This window comes from Ptychodera flava, chromosome 8 (assembly GCF_041260155.1).
Source record: "Ptychodera flava strain L36383 chromosome 8, AS_Pfla_20210202, whole genome shotgun sequence".
Taxonomy (NCBI): domain Eukaryota; kingdom Metazoa; phylum Hemichordata; class Enteropneusta; family Ptychoderidae; genus Ptychodera; species Ptychodera flava.
The window spans coordinates 25,619,569-25,633,638 of record NC_091935.1 but is presented as its reverse complement, the minus strand read 5'-3'; the positions used below and the strand labels follow the sequence as shown (position 1 = coordinate 25,633,638).

General features: G+C 38.4%; 1 protein-coding gene across 1 annotated transcript in view; it reads left to right on the top strand.

The window, feature by feature from the left end:
• The first annotated feature begins 10,482 nt into the window (after positions 1 to 10,482).
• The window catches only part of LOC139138879 (uncharacterized), a 31,383-nt gene continuing 27,795 nt past the window's right edge, over positions 10,483 to 14,070 (top strand). The window contains exon 1 of the mRNA XM_070707454.1: positions 10,483 to 10,553. The gene's annotated coding sequence lies outside the window, so the exon portion shown is untranslated. The remainder of the gene's footprint in view (positions 10,554 to 14,070) is intronic.

Sequence of the window (14,070 nt, the reverse complement as noted above, 5' to 3'; positions counted from 1 at the left end):
ACTGATTGAAGATAGTGAACAATATCATAATAGGCGGGCAATTTCATATGGAGAACTACAGTGTTACAGGGTAATTCAATCCTCTGTCTTTTTGTCAATATCTTACATCAAAGTTCATACACAAACAGGCACTGAAACAACAGCAAATGCTATATTTAAGTAATAGACCCCACCAAGCGACGGCATACATCGAGATTTTGATCATTTCACGACTAATGTGCACGAGCGATAGCGATTGCATGAGCTGGTTGAAATTTGGTGGTATACCCGTTGCTGAGGTGGTTTACTGCCGTTATATGATGACATTAATTGAAATTCTAGAGTGAAATATCAAAAAGGTAATTATTCGATAACCTCGTGATGTTCCAACCTTGCTATATTGCTAATATAGCAAGGTTAATTTCACGTCTGGACCGATCATACAGATCGCAGTATTTGCGCCATTAATATACTGGTATGATATAATCGCAATGTGACAACACGAGTCGATTTACATACAGGACAGACACCCATAAAGACGCTGTACATACTGTACAGGTGAAGCACTGGCGATGTTGCCAAAGCACGGGATTTTAAACATGACCGAAACAGTGTGGCTTCGATCTGTCATGCAATAGATATGAATCAAAGATCAAATAATTGATTTAATCGTATAGACATCAGCACACGGCCCTTGAAAAAATCATTCGATCTACAATGTACATGTCAAAAATTATATATTCTCGAAACAAGGTCGTGAAACACAGTAAGCGTCCATATGGACGTCTGTCTTGCACGATTAGGGTGTTTTATATAAAAACAAACAAACAAAACAAACAAACATTGCACTCGCTTTTGTGTACTAACTTTCATTTACGATATTGAGAAATCAAGGGGGATTAAATGACCTCCTTAACAACAGCGACATATCACTGTTACAACAAAAGTAACTTTCACGTTATCATGTTTCGAGCGACAGTACATTCACACTGTGGGAATACACACTGGTGGCGCTGGAATAATATGCTATCGAGACACACGGCCGACATATGTACATGGACAAAGTGAAAGAATAAATTCAAATGAACCGCCATATTGTGACATGTCCCGAGACGCTTCCATGGTGTTAAGGTAGAACGCGCCTCGGGGATAGAAATTCGAGCTTTCTAATTGTATCCATTCTCTTCTGACCTACCACTTGTGTGGGCTCATTTTAAAGCTCGTGGTGAATGAAAAGTTTTTACCGCCTTAATTTTTCGAAATTCAAAAATTTTATTTTTCACTGTAAGGTTAACACAGGGATGGCGGCCATTTTGAATTTCAATTATCGGGAAATCTTTGGTAATTTGTCTCTCTTGTACCAAAGTTTGCACGGTGACCCCCCGATTTTTATTCTTGCTTTAGTAAGAGAATGGTCGAAAGTTTCATTGAGGAAAGTTTGAGCACAAGTTTAAGTCTTTCAGTTTCGAGGCGCATATTACCTTAAACACTATGCAATAACTGAAGAAATATCTGAAAGCACCAAAAGACGGATTTTGAAGGCCATCGAGAAATGAACCCTTGGAAATCAAGTTGACCTCTAGAATCCTCAGTTAATGGGGTCAATGGCTGTAGCGACTACCGCCCGTTCAACGTGAGAATAGCAGACAGGTGAATTTTGATGACATTTTTACATAATTTTTCTTCCATAGAAAAAGTACATTATCTTCCGTGCATACGAGGCACTGTTCTATTAGGCGCTTTATATAAATTTCTTTGTTTGCCATCCGCGTGCTGATAGGTTTCAGAGAAAATTAAGAAAACAAACACAATGTTAACACTATTACAAATAAAATATTATTTTTCTAAAAGAAACCAAATTAAAATTGAGCTTATGTTAATACACTTGTTTTTGATCTGTGTTTGTTTTTTTTCCCAGGCTGGCTGGTAGGTTTTTCAAAAATCCAAGGACGGTAAACAAAAAATTTTCTTTAAGTTGCTTTATGGAAAAAACATCAAAAGTTGCCGCTGTTGGAGTTTTGTTATTTTTTGTCTCAATGAAGGTGAGAGAGTGATAAACATAAAATGGCCTGCATAATGATTGAAGAAATACCCTGACTCCCTGACGCCAAGCCGAGTAAAGTTCTTAACTGTATGTTCGTCATGGGACATTTGCTAAAACTGTTACAAAGAAAACAGAAGGAGGGGTTAACTTGTTTTGGGTCTCGCAGCTTTAGAAGAGAATTATTATTGAGGCGTTGGATTTTACAGAAAGTTCAAATGTAGGTCTTGAAAACAAAAGAGCGTTTATAGAACGTGCCTCAAAGCACTGTATCTACATATAGTGTCGTATCGTATATCATAAGATTATGCACGTCCAGAGATCACATAGAACAGGCTGCGTAGTGTTTATATATGTGTAAATATGTCAGCAAGCGTCTTTGGCAACAAAGATATGACTATTTGAGAGACAAAGGAGGACAATGTTAGGAGTGGAATTCTACGAAAACGCCAATTATTGTCCATGCACAAATTCAGAAATAATGGAATCACGACCTCTCTAGGGCCCAATGAGCTCAATAGTATGAACGTTGCAGGACAAGTATTGGACCATTCCAAACAATGAATTTGCCCGTTCCCCCAAATTTTACTCAAGAACTGACACTTTATCGTACCAAAATGCAAACGACGACGGCTGTTTTAGAACCAAAAAGAGTTGAAAGGGTCAGCAGGTATAGGATTTCTCTATTTACTTTCTTTCCAATTATGACCATTCGAAGTCACAATCCGACCATTCAACCCGACTATACCATTTTCGAATAGGTGTATTGAGCTCAGAATGCATTCAGACACTGCCTGACAACGTATAGGTGAGCGGCCAGGACAGCTGAAAAATCGGTTTAATAGACCCACCGTACCCAAAGCTATGTCATACCTCATTTGAAAGCTTGTTTTGTCTACTTTCGAAAATGCCTGCTGTACTGTCAAAATCTGGCAGCGTAACCATGGTAACCGGCTTCAAACAAAGTACACCTAATAATTACGATTTATGGGCAGGGACCGATATAACGCCCTAAACACCGTCTAAAAGTTAAAAGTAATAACTGACTTGAGTCTATCTACATGTATACTGTGCCATTCTGCAGTAAGCTACAAGTCACGTGACCGTTTGCAACATTTTCCAGCCGAAAAACAGTAACATCGTTCGATAACCGTCATTGTCTGGATTCATTAGCCCTTTACTATTACAATTAAAAACAGCAATTTGCAAGTTAACAGTTTGAAATTCAAATTCATCTCCTAAAACATAAAAAGCACGCACAAATTGAAAACAGCATGACTTTAATACACAAATAGTAAACAAAAGGATTGAAAATATTATTCAACATTGGCTTCGTCTTTCGGCCGTGCGTGCAATGGTGATAACCCCGGATTACCAACCATTTAAGTAACTATATAGGTTGCATTCAGATATAAAGATACCGAACCTAAATATTAAATAAATAAATCAGCAAAATATGTAAATTAATTAATTAAATGATATGCTAATTAAACCAAATGGGCCGATTAAGCCCGAATGGGCTTGAGCTAGTATAACTATTGCGCTGATTTAGAAACACAAATTTATGTAGTTAAAAATAAATTCAGAGGTATTATGACAGAATCTACATACTTTTAATGGTAAATTATGCACAGTAATCACACATTGTGAAATATTAAGGTTTTTTATTTTATATTAATCTTCACTTTTGACCTCAAATTCATGTGTTAAAGTATTGCCACATGTTTCACATTAGCCTGGCAGGTACACAAATCTGTGCAAGGTAGGTTATTTTGGTGGCATGCACACACAGCTATGCACCGGTTCCTGCCGTGGCATGAGCATATCAAGTCTTTGGTGATCTCAGAAGCCGTTGGACCTTCAAATAAACCGGGGACAATTTTAGGTCAGTTCTCTGCCACCCATAATCAGTTGGTGTTCCTAAATCAGGCATGCTTACATGTGCGGATGTCCAAATTTTAGTTTGCCACATTGCTCTAAGTACGTGCTGTTTGAAGCTAGCTTCACACGGAGGCAACTTTGACAGTGAAGCCTCCCTTTTTGTCGCCAATTTCACTCGCAACTTGTTTAAAGTGTCATGCGACATCTTTTCTTTTTGTTTTGGGTCGTACAGAATAGCTATTAAGGTGCGGGACGCTTTTACTGCAATCTCTACATCGCTTTCTTGTAGCGAAAGGAGGTTTTGAAAATCTTTGAAGCCATTTGATTTCATGGCATTAATATAACAGACTTCTTCCCGATACCCAGAAAAGAGGTTGTTGAGTCAGAGCCTGTTAGTGAGTGCACTGCAGGCAGGATTTGAGAAAAGGTAACAGGCACAGTCTGACAAATCTCGTGAACAGGTACGAATCTATGTGTATTTCGAACAGAAGTGGTGACACCTTTTTCTATCCATAGTTCTTTGAGATGTTGGATTTCAGGAAAGTAATGTACTGCTAAAACTAAAACATCTGTATCGGGGGATTTGATTATGACACGCTCTACCATTTTACCTGTCTCATTTACGAAAATAGTATTTATGGCATGTAGTAGCATACGTGTATCGGCTTCTTCCTGAGTGCTATACATATCGTGCATTTCATAAACACCATTTGCTGTAACACATTTTGTTTCTTTCCCATCTGCAAAACCTCCAGCAAGTACAAGTTTCCATTCTGGATGGAGACTAAATTGTAATGGGGCATGGTTAACTAAGTAGCCACACAGGAATTTGGTGAGAGATTGTTTATTTTCAGGAACAGCAAGAAACTTATTCCAAGGGGGAATTGAACGTCCACCAATTACATTGTACTGCCTGGCACCCTCAACACCACAAGTCCTGCGTGCTCTCTCCCCACTTTTGACTGAGTCCTGAACATCGTGTCTATCAAAGACATCAACAACTGTTATAGCCCTATCAAAACAAGTGATTAACTGCCTCAAATAGGCAGCGCCAAGGTCGTCAAATGTTACCAAATTATTACCTTTAATCATTTGAATAATAGCCATTGCATCGCGAATGTATATAGTTGAACATTTTTCTATAGTTGGAAGCGTTTCTTGACTTATAACAGTCTCTTCGAGCTTCTGACCAAGTTCCGCTTTTGTACATTTTCTCATTGTACCATCTTCGTGGAAAAGAGAGACTGGAACTGGTCCAATAGGATGACTTAGGATATTATCCAGAGTAACATCATCCCGACAATTCGCAATTGTTAGAGCACGGCGAAAGACTAGTTCAGAACTGATGTTCGCATTCTTTATATGCCCTTGCTGCTTGATTTTTGTTTTTTTTGACATGTCACTAAATGTTTTAAGTTGTGACCGACTTATTGGAGCATAAAACTACCATTTTCATTTTCAGAGAATGCAGCATTGATAAATACCTCCATCCTGCGGTTACCCATTTCAGTAGCATTGAGCAGGGATTTTTTACATCCTCAGAGGCATGCATACCCGTGGATATATTAATCAGAATATCTGAGCATGCATCATCACTAATCTCAAAAGGATTTGTCATGTTATCCTTCAAGTGATTGACAACGTTTGAACGTGATCTTCATCTTGTTTCATAGCAGCTGGTTGTGTCTGCCCATGTTCATTGTTCTCTACAATTGTCATTCCAGCCCTGTATTTCATTGCTATCGAATATCTTGCCGTAATATGGCGAGTTAAGGACCATCTCATCAAGGCTGATTTCTTGCGTGTCAAACCCACAATTCCCCTTCACTTTTTGAATCTCTTATAACTGTTTTTTCGGTCCCAATGTCACTCCAAATACCATTAAATCGGCCAGCAATTTCTCGAACACTAAATTGCCCGTCTTCAAATGCTGACTGAATAGTCTTTGGTATTTCAAGCATTTCTAAAATGTATGCTGGCATCCAACGCGAATAATTTGTCCTATTTGTACAGAAGAAATAAGGTAACATTGCTGCCACTGTGTGCAAATGTAAAACCCAATTACCTTCTCGTTCTGCTCTTATGTTTAAGAGCATGATGTGTGCGGCATCGAGAAACATATCCCAGTATTTGAAAGTTGGAGAATGTACTCCGCCAAATTCTTTAACTTAATTAGAAGTGGCACAATATACTTCAGTACTGAAGCATCGAGTGTTTTGACTGCAGTAAGACTGTCATTTTGATCACCTTCAGTCAATGTTACTTGTACACAAGCCAACTGTTGTCAAACTTCGTTTGGGATAGTTTGCAGATACCGTTCACGCTCACACCACTCAAAAAAGGCAGAGAAAAAAATCTGGTTTAGTGCCTCATATGCAAGAGACAACCCTCTAACCGCCCGCTTGAACTGTTTCCCGGCAAGCATGAGATTTACAGTTGAACCAGCATAAACGCCAGAGTCCACTAAAAGATCGCCAAGATCACCATCTTCTTCTTTGATTAGTGATTCAGCTGTTCAGCACGCGCGCATCTTCAAAGCAAACGCGCACTAAATATTTGGGTGCATGAATGGTCACGTGACAGAAAGTTATGAGATGCGGTGTCGAGAAGTTAAATATAGAACTATAAAGATGTAATTACAACTGCAAGCTGTAGAATGGGTCAGTTTCAACATATTTAAAGACGATATCGCTCTCACGCACGCGTATTTAGAGTTTAATATCAATTTTAACAGTTTTAAGGTCACGTGACATAGTAATTATGCAAACATTTTTCATAATTAATACTCTGTTTTACAGTTTGGATGATAATATAACACACAAAAGCGAATTGGTAACTCAAACCAATCCATTCCATCAAGAATAGCAGACATGGTTAAAAACGTTGAATTTAATGCACTTTGTTTAAGGCCCGTTTCCATGGTAACGCTGCCAGATTTTGACAGTACAGCAGGCATTTTCGAAAGTAGACAAAATAAGCTTTAAAATGAGGTATCGCATAGCTTTGGGTACGGTGGGTCCATTAAACTCGAAAACTAAGCCACTTTTCTTGAATTGGCCGCTCGCCTAGTATGCTCTCTTATGTTTCTATGGTGCTGTTTTGTCATTGAAGTGACTATGAGAAGACTCTCTTGAGCTCTTGTAAGCTGCGTGCTATTGCGCATGCTCGAAGCAAACGTTAAAGTGAAAGTCGTTTGAGGGACTACAATATTAGAGAAAGGTGATAGGCAGGGCATATTTGATACGAAGTGTACGACCAGTGAAGACCAAGAGCTGCAAAGGTGAGTATACTGATTTTAGCTGCGTCACAGTCTCAATGAATCCCTACTTCAGACTTGACTCAATTCCTCAATTTTGTAGTCGAAACTTTGGTATAATTGCTGCAGGGCCCTTTCACACCTTGAAGATTTAGCCAGCGTATGTCGACGAATCAAAATTTCTCTAAATGCTGACTTGTTGAACTAACGTTGTATTTTTCAATTTTGGGTGTATACATTGCGTATTCATAACGTGCCAATAGCTTAAAATACGTTTTGTGTACGCTGGACAATCTCGACGTATTTCGACTTATGAGTAACTTTACAAGTAACGCGTGTGAACGTGTGTCAACGAGCGCGTAACCAGCGTGTGCGGGATGTCTGAGCCATACGCTGGCATACGTCGAAAAGTTTTGTGCATGCTCAAAAGCTTTCGACGACCTCGTCGTACTACGACGTATACCAGCATGCTTCAGCATGCTCTTACTCACAGTCCCTCTGTTCTACTCTAACTTCACAAAACTTACCAATAACGTATTCGACGTACGCCCAGCGTATTCGCCAAATTTTCAATACGTTGGCATACGCTGGCTAAATCATCAAGGTGTGACAGGGCCAAAAGATTCACAGTGCGATATTTGAAATGTTAAAACATCAAACGTACATTGATTAAGTACATTGAATTTTGAATGGTATTCAAATAATTCATGCAAGTCATAAGTGTAAAATCCGTGGTAAATTGCCGCCAGTTATCGTTTTAATTTATTCAGTCAAACAGGAAATAGAATTAGGCTAATAGTGATTTTTTAAACGTTTATCAATGTTGATGAAGTGCTTTTTGGTCCTTTTCGAAATGTAATACCACGGACTGTGTAAGAAATGCGATCTTTCTCCATCCCCCTGCACTGATTCATACCCCGGAAAAGTGTAAGCTTATATATATCCTGTCAGTATACAACTTTGCATACAATTACAGGAACATGGAATAGGCTCCAGCTAATGCTTGTCTCGAAACTGTAAAAATGATATCAACAGTCCAAAGGCATATTACATTTGTAACTGGGTCGTTTTGCAACGATGATAGAATATCGTGGAAGAGTTAGACGATGACTAGCAGACTCTAACCGTGTCTGAGAGCCCTCCTAGAAAAGTAGTGAGGAATGTTTCTGAGAAGACTGTGTATGATTCGCAGAATACGGTCATCAAAACAAGGGAAAAATTTGACCGTTCCTAGAATAGAAAAAAATCTCCCATGTAGTTCATACGAAGTGAAATAAAATGTCACAAATTAAAGGTGATATTAAACCAGTGCTAAGTGAAAACACACAGTAGAAGATCAAATTCAGTAAAGTACTCTGTTCTTGTCTCTGATACCACTAAGACTCATTTTTAGACTCTTAAAAATTTGTTACAGATACTGAATTGGACAAACCTTTCCGTCAGTTTGTTAAATTGTTAACGAGACACATCCGTGAGGATCAAATGTCAACGAACTGAAAATAAAGTGAAAGTGTACAATTTCATGAAAATTTCCTGTCCAAGATGATATCATTATGTACAAAATAAAATATTTCAGTAAAGTATTCTGTCTTGTATCTGATACCACTACGACTAATTTTTAGGATTAAACCATTAAAGAACTGTCCTATGTAAACAGAGTGGACACATCCTTCCATCGGTTTGTTGTATTGTTTACCCGACAGATCCGTGACGACCACATGTCAACAAACTGAAAATAAAGTGAAAGTGCACCATTTCATGAAAGTTTCCTGACCACGATGAATTGTTTTTCGTCATGGTAACATTAATATGACCAAAAATTTCAGTATTTTTATATTTTGATGTCACTTGTCTGATAATTTTGATGGTTGAGAAGTTTCTTTCATGGCAAGCGATGCTAAGTGCTAGGTTGCTGACCAGTGTTACTGAAATAGCTCGTTCCTCCAAAAAGTTTTCAAGAATATGGACATTTTTTAGGTTGAATTGTACCAAAATGGCAGAGCTATTATACTGTATAGAATCCACAGTGTGACATTTGAAATGTTAAAACGTTACACGTTCATGGATTTAGTACATAGAATTTTGAATGGTAGTCTAAGAATCTATACTCGTCAAGTCATAAGTGTAAGAAATGCGACCTTTCCCCTTGCAATGATTAATATCTAGGAAAAAGTATCTTCTGTATAACTTTGCATAGAAGTACAGGAACATGGAATAGACTCCACATAATCGTTGCCGTGAACTGTAAAATATGATATCAACAGTCCAAAGGCAAACTACATTATTTGTAACTGAGTCGTTGTACAACAATGATAGAATATCAGTGTCGGGTCTGACGATGACTAGCAGACCTAATGGCATCTGACAGTTCTACAAAATACAATGTATAATGAGGACTGTTTCTGGAAACATGCATTATTTCGCGGAAAATGGTCACTAAATCAAAGGAAGAAATTTGAACATTCCTCGGCTAAGAAACTGTGATTGACTGTCGGTTTATAAACAGTGAAATGTCACGAGGTGATGTGGACTCTTGACAAGTATAAAGTGAAAACATACGGAAAGCTAGTAATATCCAATATTTTCAGTAAATGATCTCTTCTAACACCACTAATACCACTAGAACTCATTTCTAGAATTAAACCATGGAAGAATTGTGGACCCACCCTTTTGTCGGAATTGTTGAATTTAATGTCCACGACTCAAATCCGTGATGACGACATTTCAACGCCCTGAAAATGGAGATAGAGTGCACAATTTCATGAAAGTTTCCTGTCCAAGATGTATTGTTTTTTCGCCAGCAATGGCATATGACCTTAAATTTTAGTATTTTTTTATTTTGATGTCACTGGTCTGAAAATTTCGACGTTGGGCAAGTTCTTTACATAGCAAGCGAAGTGCTCAGTACTTGACCATCGTTACAGAAGTTAATCGTTCCTTCCAAAACTCTGGGACGGACACTTTACAGCTTGATTTAAACTGCATCAAAATGGCAGGGCGACGACGGCCGATTTCGGACCAAAATGCAAGGAGTCAAAATTTTATAGAATTTCTTTTCTTTTTCGTTTGTTTTTTCTTTCCGCTTATGACCATTTGGACTCATGATCAGACCATTCAATCAGACTATACCATTTTCGGATAGGTGTATTGAGCTCTGAATCCATTGAGACATTGCCTGAAAACGAATGCTTTCTTGTGTTTCCATGGCGCTATTTTGTCAGCGAAGTGACAAAAAGCCCTTTTGAACACTTTGAAGTTATTGGCTAGTCGATTGCGCATGTACGAAGCAATCGTTAAATGAACGTTTTTAGAGGGGTTACAATATTAGAGAAAAGTTGATAGACAGGGTACATTTTACACGAAGTGTACGATCAGTGGAGATCAAGAGCTGCAAAGGTGAGTGTGATTGTTGCTGCGTGACAGGAAGCTTGGTCTCAATGAATCCCTACTTTAGATTTGACTGTGCCCCAACTTTATAATCGGAGCTTTGGTATTATTACTGCGAGAGCCCTCGGTGAGATATTTGAAATGTTAAAACGTTACACGTATATTGATTTAGTACATTAAATTCTGAATGGTAGTCTGAGAATATTTACAAGTCATAAGTGTAAGAAATGCGACCGTTGCCTTTCCCCTTGCAGTGATTATTATCAAGAAAAAAGCGTATATTTCGCACAACGTTGCAGGCAAGTGTAGTACCGCACGGTGGAACAGGTTATACCTCCTTGTCGTGAAACTGTAGAAAATGATATCAGCAGTCCAAAGGCATATTACAATTGTAAATATCGTAGAACAGTTAGACGACGACTGTCAGGCTCTAACAGCCCTCCTAAAAAATAAGCGAGGAACGTTTCTGGAAACATTGTTCATGATTCGCGGAATACGGTCACCAGATCGAAGGCAGAAATGATTATTCCTGGAATAGAAAAACTTCTCTTGTACTTTATACGCAGTGAAATGAAATGTCACGAAGCAATGAAGATATTAAACCTGTACAAAGTGAAAACATAGACTGTACAAAATAGAATATTTCAGTAAAGAATGTCTGTCCTTGTCTTTGATACCGCTACGACTTATTTTTAGGATTAAACCATGGACGAACTGTCCTATGTGAGTGAAGCGGACTCACCCTGCCATCGGTTTGTTGAATTCTTTGACAGATCCGTGACGACCGCATGTCAACGAACTGAAAATAAAGTGAAAGTGCACAATTTCATGAAAGTTTCCTGTCCACGATGAATTTTTTCCCGCCAGTAATATCATATGACCCAATATTTCAGTATTTTCATAATGTTGATGTCACTGGTCTGAGGATTTCGAGGGTGAAAACGATTTTTTGTATCATAGCAAGCGAAGTACTAGCTGTTCACGGCTTATGATGAACAACGAAATAGATGCTTTGCGAAATCGCGAAATAACGAAATGACAACATTTCCACAACCCCCAAATTTTTTCTTCAATAAAATCTAGTATTTAAATAATGTCCGTGACCGCAGCAGTTGGTTTACTGGGTTTAATGAACGGATTAGGTATGTAATGGAATATTTTGAAGTGACTTCAATCACGGTCGAACTACAAAGTGATACATGGCGAAATCATGGGCCGCCATCGCCATGAAAATTATCAGTATGAACACGTACTCCCACAGTCACTACAGTACCTGTTTAGTCAGGGGAGTTGTGAAGCTTCACAAATCTCTCTCGAAATAAAGCCATAACATTTTGGAATTGAGGTTTTTAATCTTCAAACACTAGCTGTCGAAACGCAGCTATCTGTTGGCGGGTAGCGTGCGTAGCTATGGGGTGGCAGGGTTGACCTTTGATCCGCAAAGCTCTGCATGCATGGCAGGGCACAGGCGACCCAATAAGTATTACTGAGTTTTTCCACACTGTTTTCTCTATCATTTTCTCTTCTTTCTTCATGCTCTGAATGATCGGAATAAATAAAATAAATGGTTTATATAACCTAACCTAGCCTCTGTGACTCTTTATTTATTTTACACTCCATTACAAGGACGTATATCTCTCATACACACATGCTGTAATTAATTAGTCAACACAACTAATTATGCTAATCCGTGGACTTATCAGGGATTTTACGGGTTGATCAACATCGCGAAAGATAGGAATGGAATACTAAAACCTATCTTTCGGATGTTGACCAACGTCTGATAAGTCCACGGATAAGCATAATTAGTTGTGTTGAATAATTAATTACAGCATGTGTGTATGAGAGATATACGTCCTTGTAATGAAGTGTAAAGTAAATAGTCACAGAGGCTAGGTTAGGTTATGTAAACCATTTATTTTATTTATTTATTCCGATCATTCAGAGCATGAAGAAAGAAGAGAAAATGATAGAGAAAACAGTGTGGAAAAACTCAGTAATACTTATTGGGTCGCCTGTGCCCTGCCATGCATGCAGAGCTTTGCGGATCAAAGGTCAACCCTGCCACCGCATAGCTACGCACGCTACCCGCCAACAGATAGCTGCGTTTCGACAGCTAGTGTTTGAAGATTAAAAACCTCAATTCCAAAATGTTCATTAGGGGACGTTTCCATCTAAAAAACAATGCATATTCAATGCACATTCACCCCTTGAAATAGGGCTTTCAAGGGGTATGGAGCTCCTAATTAAAGTTATTTGCCATCTCGGAAGCTGTTTGCAATATGTGATTAGAGATAGCGATTAAGTGGGTGTACAGGGAAGACATCTCTGCCTTACACACTTCACTCATACAGATAATAGTTCGCCTTGAACTTCTTTGAACATTGTACCCTAATTTCACAGAATAAGACCTATAAATATACTACAAGCCATATGTTAGTTCAAATTCATAAAAGTAGGAACAAATTCCAATGTCCTGAAATGATAATACTGTTGTCAAGGTTTACACGAGACTGAGTTTGTGCCGCTTCAACTGTACAATACCTTGGCATAAAGTAGTACCGGCAAGCTATTGGTATCTGAAGTTGTTGACTAAGCGTTATGTAATGTCTGATTATATCTGATATAACTACTTTAGATTGCATATTATCAGTGCAGAAAGAGCCCAAAAAGTGCACTGTTTTTTAGATGCAAACATCCCGTCATGTATGGCTTTATTTCGAGAGAGATTTGTGAAGCTTCACGACTCCCCTGACTAAACAGGTACTGTAGTGACTGTGGGAGTACGTGTTCATACTGATATTTTCATGGCGGCCCATGATTTCGCCATGTATCACTTTCGTGACTTTGTAGTTCGACCGTGATTGAAGTCACTTCAAAATATTCCATTACATACCTAATCCGTTCATTAAACCCAGTAAACCAACTGCTGCGGTCACGGACATTATTTAAATACTAGATTTTATTGAAGAAAAAATTTGGGGGTTGTGGAAATGTTGTCATTTCGTTATTTCGCGATTTCGCAAAGCATCTATTTCGTTGTTCATCATAAGCCAAGTACTAGCTTGTTCACAATTGTTACAAAAGTTACTCGTTCATCCAACATTTTTCTCAAGACGGACATTTTATAGCTTGATTTAAATTGAATCAAAATGGCAGGGAAACGACGGCCGATTTCGCATAAAAAAATTCAAGGAGTCACAAGTTACTACACGATTTTCGAAAAGTTCACTGTTGTATTGAGTTCAGAATGTATTTAGACATTGCCTGACAACGCATGCCTTCTTGTGTTTCAACGGTGCTATTTTGTAAGCGGGTGACAATGAGAGAAGCTCTAACCTTTTGAACGCTTTGAAGCTGTTGAATCTCGTCGATTGAGCGTGATCGAAGCAATCATTGAAGTGACAGCTGTATGGTTCGCTAAGAATTTATACAAGTCATAAAGTAAGAAATATGATCGTTTCCCTTCCCCTCGCAATGATTAATATCTGTGAAAAATGTATCTTCTGTACAACTTTGCAGACAA